We start from the raw sequence: 13,522 nt of genomic DNA on the forward strand, positions 1-13,522 counted from the left end.
CTGCAGGCTCAGGAATTCGCACCCACTTAGGATGCCCTTGACAGGCAGGTGGGGAAGGGGAGGCCACAGAGGAGCCCACGCACACTGTCCTGCATCTTCCGGGGCACCCGTGGTGGCCCACGCAGACCCCAGAGAGCAGGTAACTCAACCATGAAGAGTGAGGCCATACCTAGGTTCTCTTGCTGGCCATATAAACAGGATAAATACACCCTTTCTGCCGTCAGTGTTATTTCCTGCTGAGGCTGTGACTTGGCCTCGATCTCTGATGCTCAACTCCTCTGGCCACCCTCCTTGGAATGAAATGTAAAGAAGCTTCCCAATGGGACTGCTCCCCTTCCATCCTGCCCACATTGACAACTGATACCAGGAGCTGCCCAGCTGCTTAGAAAGCTCTGCCGTCCCTCCAACGTGCTCGTCCCATCCTGGCACTACATCTGGCCTCCACCCCTCCGCTCTTCACCCACCAGTCCTTGAGATGGGCTGATGACAGACTTGAGGTCTGGAACGCACAGCCAGCTCTGTCCACACGCCCTAATGTGAGCACCTGGGCCTGGACCCTCACTGCCCAGAGGCGTGCTGTCCCTGGACACACAGAGACTCCTCGCTACACAGTCCAGCCCTTCAAGGGGTTTGAGGATGATAAACTAGGTGCGTGGACCATTGCCAAGCTTCCTAACCTGCCCACACCTCTCTTTCCTGACGTGTAAGCACTAACCTCAAAGGATTGTTTAGAAAATTAAAGCACAGGGCCTCCCTGGTGGCGCAGTGGTTAAGAATCCGCCTGCCAATGCAGGGGACACGGGTTCGAGCCCTGGTCCGGGAAGATCCCACATGCCGCGGAGCAACTAAGCCCGTGCGCCACAACTACTGAGCCTGCGCTCTAGAGCCCACGAGCCACAACTACTGAAGCCCACACCTAGAGCCCGTGCTCTGCAACAAGAGAAGCCACCGCTATGAGAGGCCCGCACACCACAACGAAGAGTAGCCCCTGCTCGCCGCAACTAAAGAAAGCCCAGGCACAGCAACTTAGACCCAATGCAGCCAAAAAAAAAAAAAGATTAAAGCACAGAGATGTTCATGAGGCGCCCAGCACAGCACCACACATGTAGTGGGACTCATTAACTGTTAGTTCTCTTCTCCTATCCTTACCAAGCACTCACCAGGCAAAATGTGAAAAGTTTGGACCAACTATGAAAAAGATGAGCTATTAGGCCATGGGTGGAGAACTCGTAAATGAAGGCAGGAGAGGAATGTTTAGCCCCTGTGAAAACCAAAGGGGTGGAGGGCACGGCCCCCTACACGCAGCAGTGATGAAGAGGAGGGAGAGGTGGGGACACATGTCAGCAGGTTCACTACAGGATGGGAAGGTGGGCGTGACCAAGATGGTAGGTGTGATGTACCCACGTTCTTAACCATCACGGTTTGCATCGAACCTGGAGGAAGTGGAAGCCAAGGGGTGAGGATTTTTCTCTCCTGTTGGCAGAGCCACACAGACAGTGAGGCTGTGGATGTTTCCCGAGATACTTTCTCAGATCGAGGGCCCTTGTCATTAAGGGGCTCAAGAAGCAACCAGGTCAGATCATCCTGGTTCCATTCTCAGGAATGTGCTTCTTCAGGACAAGACAAGACTTCCAGATGCTCTGAACTGGTAACTGCAGCTTCACAAGGAGAACTTGCTTAATTTGCTCAAGGAGCACAGGTGGGAAACTCGAGCTGGGTGGGAGGACTGAGCCCAGGTTCCCTAGAGATCCCAATCACTTCCCGTTGCTGGACCACCCCAAGCTCAAGAATGCAGTACCATTTGGAAAAAGCATTTACCAATTTTGACGCATATGACTTGTAGTTTGCATTTCTGTGGCTGTCTCCAGAGGACAAATCCAAGGATGTCTGAATTTTCCAGAATCGGCCCTTATTTGTGCAGAGGCTAGGCTTAACAGTAACTGATTAAGCAGAAAGTGAACTCTGCCCATCCAGAAAAGCAAGGGGTCCCGTTGGAGCAAGTATATGAACGAACCCTCAGAATCAGCCTGCAATTTATGATTTTTGTAAGCTGAACTTTAGCCCAAGCTTGGTAGGGTGAGAACACAAATTTCTGGAAATCAAATGAGCTCCAGTTACAGGAACATAAACCTAGAGTCAAGATGAAGATGCTGCCTGACTAAACTACACCCAGAGCTGGTTCTCAAATAATTCATTCTGCTAATACCATACTGGTCATTGACTAGCATCAGGCCTACTGATACTATTGAATTTTGTGCAAATAAGGTTAATTTGTTTAGGGCTACTTTAATTTTCCTGCTGAAAACCGAAACGCTAAACAAGAAGAAGATATTATTTTAAAAATAATTATGCAGCCGTACACATATGGTTATGAGATTAAACTATCCACCAGTGGAAAATCTTGGCTTAAAGGACAAGACTCAGCAAGGCCCAAAGCCATTTGATTACTTGGGTGACGGTGAACGAGTCTATTTCTCAGCTCTCTCTGAGGAGGAGGGATGCCAGTCACAGCCTCAGATGGCCCCTGGGAGGAGCAAGTGAGATGTGAAAACTGCAGGACACACGATGTGGATCCCGGTAGCCCCTCCACAAACACGAGCTCCACCCCACCCACCTCATCCTCACCTCCAGCCTCTCTCCCTTGTCCAGGCTCTATGAGAAATCAATTGCCCTTTCTCACCTTCTGAGATGGCCCACACTCCATCCGGGGAGTGTGTTTCTCTCTAAATAAATCCACTTCTTACCTATCACTTGTCTCTTACTGAACTCTTTCTGCGATGAGACATCAGGAACCTGAGCTTCATTGGGCTTCCCTGGTGGCGCAGTGGTTGAGAGTCTGCCTGCCAATGCAGGGGACACGGGTTCGAGCCCTGGTCTGGGAAGATCCCACATGCTGCGGAGCAACTAGGCCCGTGAGCCACAACGACTGAGCCTGCGTGTCTGGAGCTTGCGCTCAGCAACAAGAGAGGCTGCGACAGTGAGAGGCCCGCGCACCGCGATGAAGAGTGGCCCCCGGTCTCTGCAACTAGAGAAAGCCCACGCTCAGAAAAGAAGACCCAGCACAGCCAAAAATAAATAAATAAATTTTTTACAAAAAGAACCTGAGCTTCATTAAGTCCTGAGACCAACTAGACCAACTCCCACTCTTCGTCAACACCGGCAGGGACATCTTCTGTGCCATTTCTTTGTGACAACTTTTTGGGCGCTAATACCTGTTTGGGAGACTGCCTTGGAAGGGATAGCATCTAAAATCGTAAGCGCAAATCTTAACCAGACTGCGTGGTGGATTTTGACTTAAGAGTGGAATTTTGGACAGCTAGGCCGTTAGAGACCTCACCTCAGGCTTGTCTGGAAGGGGTCAGGCTGCATCCATCGCAACCAATACCCCTCTGGGCCATATACGCTGGGATTGGGAAAGACGTGGACAACAGGAACTAAATGAGAAAAGACTTAGTAGGTTATGTAATCGGGTTTGGCCACAATATGAGTTAGGCAATTTAAAAAGGAGTGAAGTACCCTATGTTCAAATGTTCATGGCCTTGTATCTAGGCAATGGAACCCAAAAGGAATTTAAGGTGTACGTAGCTCAGAGGGATAACTGTAGGAAGGACACGGAGGACATTTTAACTGACCCACCCTCCAGGGCCATGGATTCCTCCTCCCCCGAGGTACCAGCCCTTTTGGCTACGCATTTCATAGCCCAGTCTGCCCCAGACTTCGGGCGCAAAATCCAGAAAGCAACTGCTGGTCCTCAGACTCCAGGAAATGATTTGTTCCAGTTGGCTTATTTCGTTTTCAGCAACAGGGATATGGCCAAAAGGTCTGAACGCACCCAGAGAAATATGCAAAAGGCCCAAGTGATTGCAGTGGCTTTGTCCGCTCACAGACCACCAAAGGGGAAGCCGGCTTTTCTGGGCCAATCTGGCCCTGGCAGACCACAAGGCCCTTGGATACCCATACAAGGCCAACGTACCCTGTGTGGACAAAAGGGTCACTGGAGGGAAGATTCTGATCGATGTGCCCTTTACAGCCAGGGCGTTGGAAGAGGGAATGCTCCAGATGCCAGAGAGCAACGGGGGGGGGGCCCCTCGGCCATTGATGGTTTTGCAATCAGAAGACTAAAGGGGCCCAAGGCAGAAAGTGGCTCTGCCTAAAGACACCATCTACGTAACTAATGTCGAGCCTCGGGTGGTCATTGATGCGGCAGGCCACTTGGTAGGATTTCTTATAAACACTGATGCAGCCTTCTCCGTCTTAACCCAAAGGATTGGAAACCTTAGCAATCATAAGGAATACGTAATGGGGTTGTCGGGGAAGAGACAGGGGCACACTTTCCTGGAACCCCTTTTGTGCAAGATCAATGGCCAGCTGTTTTTACATTCCTTTCTGTTTGTGCCTGGCTGTCCCATCCCTTTAATGGGAAGAGATCTGTAACTAAGTTAGGGGCAAGGAAACTACCCTCATCACCAAATGGTTCTAATAAAAAGCAAAGAGGAACAGATAAAATCTGAAGCTAAAATAGAAGCCTTAGTAGACCCTTGGAATGTGGAATACAGAGGTTCCAGGCTTGGCCAAAGATATCCAGCTGGTGATTATTAAGTAAAAAGGGTTATATAGTGTCTAAATATAAAGTACACATTTCTTAAACCTAGGGAAGATCTTCAAAAATGTTTGTAAGTAGATTACCAAAATAGGAGGCCACTGGTCTGACTAAACTGACCATAGCTAATTAGTCCTCCAAGATCCTTGAGGTAACTACCCACTTCTCTGAAAAAGAAAACAAAACTGTCCTTGTTTTACAAATGCAGTCTTTACCAGAGGAGTGACTCCAAAAATAATCCAAAACCCACCAATCCTTTTACCACTCCCCAAACCTTCCCTATTTATCTTAAGAGGCTTGTAAGTATTAAACAAAGGAGAAACAAAATCATCCTAGGAGGAACTTGCCTGTACCTTTGAGATGCAAATGTCGTATCTGGTCTTCTCAGGAACACTTATCTCTGCCATCTTTTTAAATGCAAATTTTTTAAAAAGAGGGAAACGTAATTTAGAACTTGACTGTCACAAGGATAAATAGAAATCTTAAGTGTCTTCTCTGCAAACACTAGTAAAAAGGATTTAGCCATCTAGATAGGTGACCTTGATTTGTTCCATCTGCTAGAAGCCTAATTTGAATCCAACCCCTTGTAACGGATGGCTTTTATGCTGTACCTGACTCAGGGCTGAATTTTTGAAATGAGAACTATGAGGCTTCTGTGTCTGTGTGTTCATATGTATCTATATGTGCGTTGTAGGTGTATGTTATTGCCAAAAATTAATTCGTGAAAGAGCTCTACTTAACTGGCTTTTTAAAAATTAAGCGCTTATATAAGTACTCAGAAATAGAAAATAATCTGGCCAGAATGAATTTCAGGTTCATGGCATATGGAAAATATTCAGTACTAAACTGATATCTGGTATTGAAGGTGGCTTAAGCTTGTTGGTTTGACTAATAGAGACATGTAAGAGTCATCAGTGTTGGGCTTCCCTGGTGGTGCAGTGGTTGAGAATCTGCCTGCCGATGCAGGGGACACGGGTTCGTGCCCCGGTCCGGGAAGATCCCACATGCCACGGAGCGGCTGGGACCGTGAGCCATGGCTGCTGAACCTGTGCTCCGCAACGGGAGAGGCCACAACAGTTAGAGGCCCGTGTACCGCAAAAGAAAAAAAAAAAAAAAAAAGTCGTCAGTGTTACAGAGGTTTATTAGAGGTCAAATAAGACCTTATTCTATCTTTGACAAATCTGTCAACAAGAAAAGTAAATGAGGAAAAAAACTTTTAAGAAAAGTAAGATATGTGTTTTTAGTAAACAAAGGTGTGAAGAATGAAAAAAACTGAAAAGAGTTATGCATGATCATTAGTTGGGTAAATGGATTTTGTTAAGAATGGGCTTAAAACAAGACTGGATTTGGTTTCTCCCTCCAAAGCTTTCTTGAAATGCTGCTTATAGTAACAGATAGTATGAGTTTCTTTGCCTGTAAGTGACCTGTATTTGTTTTTGAGATCTTTTATAACTTTGATTAAGGGATAAGCATTGTCTCACAGTGACCTATGATCTTATTTGACCAAATGTTTTAAAACTTTTGACAAGCTTCCCAAATACCAAATTTTAATTAAGTTTCTTCTGATTTCCAGCTAACTGTGGGGTACTTTAGAGATCTCCTGAGGTATCTTAAAGAGAAATATTTAACTAGGATTATTTGGTATGTTAAGTTAAATGTAATCATTGGTAATTCTGGTTATTATAACCAACTTTCTTTATCGATTACACTGTAATCAGATGTTTAAACATGCATTTTAAGTCTTTTGTCATTTAAAGATATTTTTGTACTCTGATGCTGTTACAAAAAGTGCTTCATGATCAAGAAGATGCATAGAAAGGTTATGGAAGCAGTTACAACAGTTCCACATCAAGATGATGGCTATATGAGGATTCCAGCCCATACTGACTTAAAACAAAGAGCTCTCCTGCCCCTGGGGCCCCTAGATCAGGCATGCAGAGATTTTTACTCCCTGACAGGCAGGGTCAATGCCCCTACTCAGCCTGGAAGCAGTTACAGAAGATGGACCATCATCCTTCTGAAACCTCAGATTGGGACTTGAACCCAGGCGGCCGGGACCTGAACCCATGTGGCAGGGACTCGAACCTGGCCAAAACCCAGTCTTCCAACTGAGATCACACACTCACACACCTGGTTTCAGGACTTAATGAAGCTCAGGTTCTTGATGTCTCATTGCAGAAAGAATTCAGTGAGAGACCAAGTGATAGGTTAAGAAGTGGATTTATTTAGAGAGAATCACACTCCCCAGACAGAGTGTGGGCCATCTCAGAAGGTGAGAGAGGCGCCAGGGTATGGGGTTGTCAGTGTTTATAGGGGTGGGTAATTTCCTAGGCTAATGAGTGGGAGGAGTATTCCAGCTATTTTGGGAAGGGGCGGGGATTTCCAGGAATTGGGCCACCGCCCACTTTTCGATCCTTTTATGGTCAGCCTCGGACCTGTCATGGCGCCTGTGGGTGTGTCATTTAGCTTGCTGATGTGAGCCTATACTGAGGATCAAGGTCTGGTGGAAGTCGATTTGTCCGCCATCCTGGTCCCATTTGGTTCTAATCAGTTTATGTTATGTCCTCGGGCTATGTCATCCTTTCACAGGTTGTGCCCTGCCTCCTTCCCTCCTGTTTTACTTCTGATTCCCATAAGAATACGGGAGTAAAATCTCTGAGGGGATAATGAAACAGGAGGGAAGGGGGCGGGGCACAACCTCTGAAAAAATGACATAGCCTGAGGTCATGACATAAACTGATTAGAACCAAATGGGTCCAAGATGGCGGACAAATCAGACAAGTTGACTCCCACTAGACCTTGAGCCTCAGTATATGCTCACTGTAACACATCAGCATGCTGAATGACACACCCACAGGCACCATGACAGGTCCAAGGCTGACCATAAGGATTGGAAAAGTGGGCCGTGGCCCAATTCCTGGAAATCCCCGCCCCTTCCCAAAATAGCTGGAATACTCCTCCCACTCATTAGCCTATGAAATTACCCACCCCTATAAAAACTGACAACCCCATACCCTGGTGCCTCTCTCGCCTTCTGAGATGGCCCACACTCTTGTCTGGGGAGTGTGTTTCTCTCTAAATAAATCCACTTCTTACCTATCACTTTGTCTCTCACTGAATTCTTTCAGTGATGAGACATCAAGAACCCGAGCTTCATTAAGTCCTGAAACCAGGTATGTGATCTCAGTGAGAAGACAGTGGGTTTTGGCTGGGTTTGAGTCCCAGCCGCATGGGCTCAAGTCCCAACCTGAGTTTTGGCCGGGTTCGAGTCCAGCCGTGTGGGTTCAAGTCCCAATCTGGGTTTAGGCTGGGTTCGTGTCCTGGCACGTGGGTTCAAGTCACAATCTGAGGTGCACGGTTTCAAAAGGGCCAGGTATATTACATTGCTGGAGACGGAACCTCATGGGCATCTTAAACCTAGCCACTTATTTTTTTGGCAATAGAAGTTTGCTGACACTAGGTGAAACTGAGCAGGACCCTGTGGGACCCTCTTCAGTAGAAATCCTTTCTGTGTCCCCCATTTCTTGTTTGTAGGAAAGAAGCTTCAGCCTCCTAGACCTTCCCTGAGTACCAAAAGGCAGATTCAAACAGCTGCTTGTCAGGGAAGGGAGGGAATGCGGAAACAAAGGAAGAGCAGTCAAACAATAGTGCAATAATAAAGCAGAGTTCTGGTTTTTCCTCAAGGAATATACATAACAATATCTTTGAGTTCTTCTGCAGGAACTAAGGCCCCCATCCAGGTAGAGGTTGGTAACTTCAGGCTGAGTATGATGCCTGGAGCAATACCCTGTTACCTCACCACCAACGAATCAGAAGAAAATCTGCACACAGTGGAAGATAAAAGACTCTGACTCCCTCCCCAGATGATTAACTGCGATTAACTTCCCCTTTTTCCCTTTAAAAACTTTCATGGTCAAGCAGAATCTTAGGAGTTGGTTCTTGGACACGAGTCCATCTTCTCCCCAGGCTGCTGGCCGTCTGAATAAAGCAATCTTTCCTCTCCAACAAAGAAAAAAAAAAAAAGAAATCAATTGTCACCCACTGTTCCCTCCTCCTAGGAATGGAATTCAGCATCGAGGTGATGGCGGTGATAAAAGCAAGCATTTATTGAGCACCTACTATAGGCCAGGCATTGTGCTAAGGGTAGACATATCATTATTACGGCACTTAACCCTCACCAACACCACTCACTATGAGGGAGGTATGCATATAATCCCCATTTTACAGATGAGGAAACTGAGGTCAGGTAACCAGCCTAAGCTCACACAACCAGGCAGTAGATGGTGCCAGGATCTGAACCCAGGTAGTCTGGGCTTAGAAAGGGTGAGTTAGATGCCCAGCAGACCAGGCATGGAGAGTGGGAGCCACAGGGACCACGCTGCTCCACTCTGGGGCTCTCCCAGGACCAAGCAGAAGGCTGTGCATTTTGGATGCAGGACTTACACAATGCTTTGCTGAAATGGATTCCTCAGGCCTGAAAAAAAAGGGCCTTTTGGAAACTCCCTTCCAAGCCTATCTTCTACAGTCCTGCCTGTCCTAAACCCTCGGCAATATGTCTTGTAACATCTTGCCCCCTGCAGTTTATTCTCCTCCTGGCAACCAGAATGATCCTTTTAAAACCAAAGCATATCATGTCACTCCTCTGCTCAAAATCCCCAGTGGCTCCCCATCTCACACAGGGTAAAAGCCAAAGTCCTGACAAAAGTCCCCAAGGCCCTATGCAGCCACATCGGCCTCCTTGCGGGTGCTCCAGGAACATTCCTGCCCCAGGGCCTTTGCACCTATTGTTCCCTCGGCCTGGAATGCACTTCCCCCAAATGACTGCTTGGCTCAGTCCCTCATTTCCTTCAGATTCTTGTTCAAATGTCACCTTCTTGCTGATGCAATACTCCTTCTGACTCTCCCAACCCCCCTCCCTGCTTTCCCCCTATAGCACTTTTTACCAAATGGCATACAATGTGTTTTCAGTTTTTATTATGTCTCCTCCACTCCCACTAGAACATCAGCTCCACAAGACCAAGGATTTCTGATTTGCTCACCACTGTATTTCCAGAACCTAGGTCAGACCCTAGCACTTAGTAGGCACTCAGTAAGTGTTTGTGGAATGAATGAATGAGACTTGGTCTTACCACCTTCTCCCCCACCCCAATCTCCCTGTCTAGAAGATCCTGATCACTTGTTAGGCAACTGGTACACCCGGTGAACAAGTGAGTCCCTCAGCTTCTTCTACCCCTGGCTGTCTTATCTCCAGATGAAAGGGTTGGACCAGATTATCTAGAGTCCTTCCAGCTCTGAAAACCTTCAACTGACCAAAAAAAGGGCATAATTCTTCATTACAGCAAGCCTGTAGCTACATTTACTTGATTATGAAAACTGCGTTTCCTTTAGAATTTTCCACAGTTAAGGCCCCACAGCCTCCCACGCTTCTTAAAATAAGTGACGTTTGGCTGCAGTTGTGCTACATGATCTGTAACCTGCACACTAGGTTAGCATTAACCTCAAGTGCTGGGATCACTGGTCTTGTAAAATCGACCCAGGTTGGGTTACAGGGAAGTAAACCAAACCACAGTTAGTTGTTTCCTAAGATCAGAAACACTGCCTCTCCTTGTCCCCCTCAATTTGACACTCATTCCTTAGCAGCCCATGCTGTTGGTTTTGGGGTTTAGCCAGAGGCCCTCTGGAGAAGGAACAAAATTAGGTGTTCTGGGCCAAAAGGAAGGCGCTGGGACAAAAGCAGACCCTGGTGTGATCACACAGCATGCGCAGCACAGCTGGGAGCAGGGAGCGGAGGTCAGAGGGTCACAGGTCCTTCAAGGTCAGTCCCGACCAGGGCCATCCAGCCTAACTCTGACTTCCGGGAGCCTCGGGTCTTTGTCTCCCCATCTGAGACAGGAACTGCATGAGTCTAATGTTCCATCAAGTATCTACAACTCTAAACCCCACCTGGCCGATCTAACCCAAGGCCGGGGTCAAATGCACCAGTAGCGTCAGCTAAGGACTATGTCAATGTTCTCTCAGAACTTACTTCTCACACTGAAGGCTGGGTCACTCCACAATAATGCTGCTTTGGTCCTTCCAAGATGCTCTGTTAGCTTTAATGACAGAATCAGTATAAACTCACTTGTGAGCTCCTTTGGAGGCCCTGCCTTCTGGACGAGCCCCCAGCCTATGGCCCAGCCCTGGTCCCCTAACAGGCTCCTCTCACCTCTGTAAAGTGATCACTTCCTACGGGGAAGCAGGAGGGCACCGTGGTGAGGCACCTGAATCAGTGGAGTCAGACCTGGGCAGGCATCCTGGCTGTGCTGCTCACTTCCAACTGGGCAGCCTGATGCCTGTATCCCTCGCTGGGCCTCAGCTTCCTGAGCAGTAAAGTGGGAATTATAAGCGTATCCTTCACAGAGCTGTGATAAAGATTACATCAATTAATAAACGTAAATCACTTAGCTCAGAGCCTGACTAAATGGTAGTTGTTATTATTCTTATTAGAAATGTTTTCTTTACATCTCAAGTCACACACTAAGGTCTGGGCTGGTCCTTCCTGGTGTATATATTCTGGCACCGTGGTAATAACATGGGGCTCCATCACTGAGTATATGCAAACCTAGGTTCATCAGGGAGAGGAAAGAGATGGCACACATGCCACCTCCCGCCTCCCCTGACCGGAGCAAGCATCTCTAATCTATCGCAGCACTCCTCTCCCTCTCACTACAGCCTTGGGCTGATAAGACTCAAAACAGAGCTTCAGGCACCTATGAGCACTGTGGGGAAACCCGCCTGCTGTCCGCTGATCACCAGGCAGAGATGCTGGTATGGGAGAGATTCATGCATTCGAGAGTGAGGGCAAGGACCACATCCACATACAAGCGATGAGGAGTGAAGGGAAATTTGTCTCCATTCACTGCTGCAGACCCAGCACTTTGAACAGTGCCTGCCACACAGCAGATGCTCAAATATCTGCTGGATGAATAAATGAGCATCTAATCCACCTGAGTCCACAGCACAGAGCACTGGGCCTAACCTAGCAGGTGCTCAATGAACACGAGAGGACAATGGGGAGAGGCTGGCCAGACCCTCACCTGAGTACAGCATCACCGTGTAGAGAAAGCACTGGCTTAGGCAGGGTCAAGGCCTGACACTGCTCACTCAGCACATGACCCTGAGCAGGGCCTTTCTTCACCATGCGTACGATGAAGGGGGTTGAGAGCGGGGAGGGGAACCTGACAAAGCCCAAGGCCCCTTCCAGTCCTGACATTCAGATCCAGAAAACTCTCCCAGGCACGGCCAGTCTAGGGACTCCCACTGCACCGCAGGCCATAGCCTCATACACCGTTCTTACACAAGATTCCACTACCAGGGGCCCAGGAGAGAAACACAAAGGATCTGGGCAGCTGCTGGCCACGTGGGTCACTGTCCAGATTCCCAGGCCCAAGCCCAGCCGTGCAGCCCTCCATTCCAGCCCACACTCCTGGCTCCTACATCATGCATCTTCTCCCATCTCACTCAGTGTACCTATCCCATAAGCACTCACTGAGCACCGGCTGGAGGCCAGCCCACAGCAGTGAACAAGACAGACGCGGCCTCTGCCTCTGGAGCTGGCCGTCAAGAGGCAGAGAAAAGTACACAAGTATGTGGAATAACTGAAGAGCATAAACAGGCCACGAGGGACACAGGCAGGGTCAGAGGGGGTCAGAAAAGGCTTCTCAGAGGGGAGGATGAAATTGAGACCTGAAGGATCAAAGGGCACGAATCATGGGAAGATCAGGGAAGAGAACATCCCAGGCAAAGGAACAGCAGCTGCAAAGGCTCTCAGGCCAGGGGTCGGCAAACTATGACCATTGTGTATTTACGTATTATCGATGGCTGCTTTCGAATTACACTGGCAGGGTTGAGAAGCTGCCACAGAGACCCATGGCCTGTGAAGTGTAAAATACTTTCTGTCTGACCCTTTCTAGGTAAAAATGGGCGACCCCTGGTTTACAGTGTTAGATAAATAAGAGAAGGTCAGGGTAGCTAAAATAGACTGAGCACGGGGGAGACATACGAGGAGACTGGGGAGGTGGGTGGAAGCCAGGCCATGATGGCTTGGGTGGGACACATTGACCTCCAGCCCGGTATCTCCTGCAAACTGGGGCCAGAGTGACCTCCCTGAAACACAGGGCTGGAACACCTTTTACTCTTCTGTTCTCTTGGTTTCCCAAAGCACGTTGCACAGAACACTGGCTCCATGGGATAAACCTCAATAAGAGCGTTCTGTAGTTAAGTAAGTTTGAGAAACATGTCATTCCTCTCTCTCTCTCTCTCTCTCTCTCTCTCTCTCTCTCTCTCTCTCTCTCTCTCTCTCTCTCTCTCTCTCTCTCGGATGCTATCAAGCAAACACACTAGCACATGAAATGCTTGGAAACGTTCCACAGCAACGACATCTGTTGACTTTGTTTAACTCACCATCCTTCACATTTATTTGGCCATAGAACCCCTTTCTTTCCATAAAAATCTATTAACATTGGAAGAACTAGTGTTCCATGTGCTAAAGGGCAAACTCCTCTGCTTGGCACACCCAGCTCCAGTAGGTAATCCCAGAGCCTGTTCTAGATTTTGAGGGTGTAGCCTGGGAAGCCATCTCTCTCTAGTCTGTCCCTTGCCTTCTTCTTGCCTCCAGTGACCTAAATAAAGGTCATCTGGCCACTGCAGCTCTGCTCTACCTAAGGAACAGCAGCAGCAGCAGCACTAACATTTACACCAAGTAAGTGCCTGCCTGAGCCCCTGGTGGTGGACGTCTACGACATGGGCCTGTCCAGCATCGCTTTCCCCCATCTTTGGTAACGACAGCCCACCCCACCCCCATCTCCTGCCAGCTCCAAGGGTGAGGTCTGGCTAAGCAGAATATTCCATCCTCCTGCTTTGGAGGGACGGGTTCAGGATACG

At 48.2% G+C, this 13,522-nt stretch overlaps 1 protein-coding gene across 13 annotated transcripts in view; it reads right to left on the minus strand.

Annotated features, from left to right (window-relative positions):
- ZNF618 (zinc finger protein 618) overlaps positions 1-13,522 on the minus strand; it is a 180,926-nt gene that overhangs the window by 71,793 nt on the left and 95,611 nt on the right. The gene's annotated exons all lie outside the window — the stretch shown is intronic.

The sequence above is a fragment of the Kogia breviceps genome, chromosome 8 (assembly GCF_026419965.1).
Source record: "Kogia breviceps isolate mKogBre1 chromosome 8, mKogBre1 haplotype 1, whole genome shotgun sequence".
Lineage (NCBI taxonomy): Eukaryota > Metazoa > Chordata > Mammalia > Artiodactyla > Physeteridae > Kogia > Kogia breviceps.